Source organism: Rattus norvegicus, chromosome 5 (genome assembly GCF_036323735.1).
Source record: "Rattus norvegicus strain BN/NHsdMcwi chromosome 5, GRCr8, whole genome shotgun sequence".
In the NCBI taxonomy this organism is placed as follows: domain Eukaryota; kingdom Metazoa; phylum Chordata; class Mammalia; order Rodentia; family Muridae; genus Rattus; species Rattus norvegicus.
The window spans coordinates 140,874,320-140,874,941 of record NC_086023.1 but is presented as its reverse complement, the minus strand read 5'-3'; positions in this window follow the sequence as shown (position 1 = coordinate 140,874,941).

Genomic DNA, 622 nt, shown 5'->3' with positions numbered 1-622 from the left:
GCTCAGTGTTTGATCTCAGTGCCCAGCATGTAGCTGTGCGTGTGTGTGTGTGTGTGTGTGTGTGTGTGTGTGCGCGCATGTGTGTGTATATGTGTGTATGTGTGTGTGCATGTGTGTGTATGTGGGTGTATGTGTGTGTATGTGTTGTCTATGTGTGTGTATGCATGTGTGTATGTGTGTGTATGTGTGTGTTGTCTATGTGTGTGTATGCATGTGTGTATGTGTGTGTATATGTGTGTGTGTATGTGTTGTCTGTGTATGCATGTGTGTGTGTGCACGTACGTGTGTATGTGTCTGTGTGTATGTGTATATGTGTGTATGTGTGTGTATGTGTTGTCTGTGTGTATGCATGTGTGTGTATGTGCGTGTATATGTGTGTGTGTGCGCGCGCGTGCGTATGTGTCTGTGTGTATGTGTATATGTGTGTATGTGTGTGTGTTGTCTGTGTATATGCATGTGTGTATGCATGTGTGTGTATATGTGCGTGTATATGTGTGTGTGTGTGTGTGTGTGTGTGTGTGTGTAATGAGTATTTAGCCTCTGTACTGCCACAGTGCTGGGCAGGAACCCAGGGCGACCATGAGACTTCCTTCCATAGAGAAGCAAATGCCTGTCAGTCACA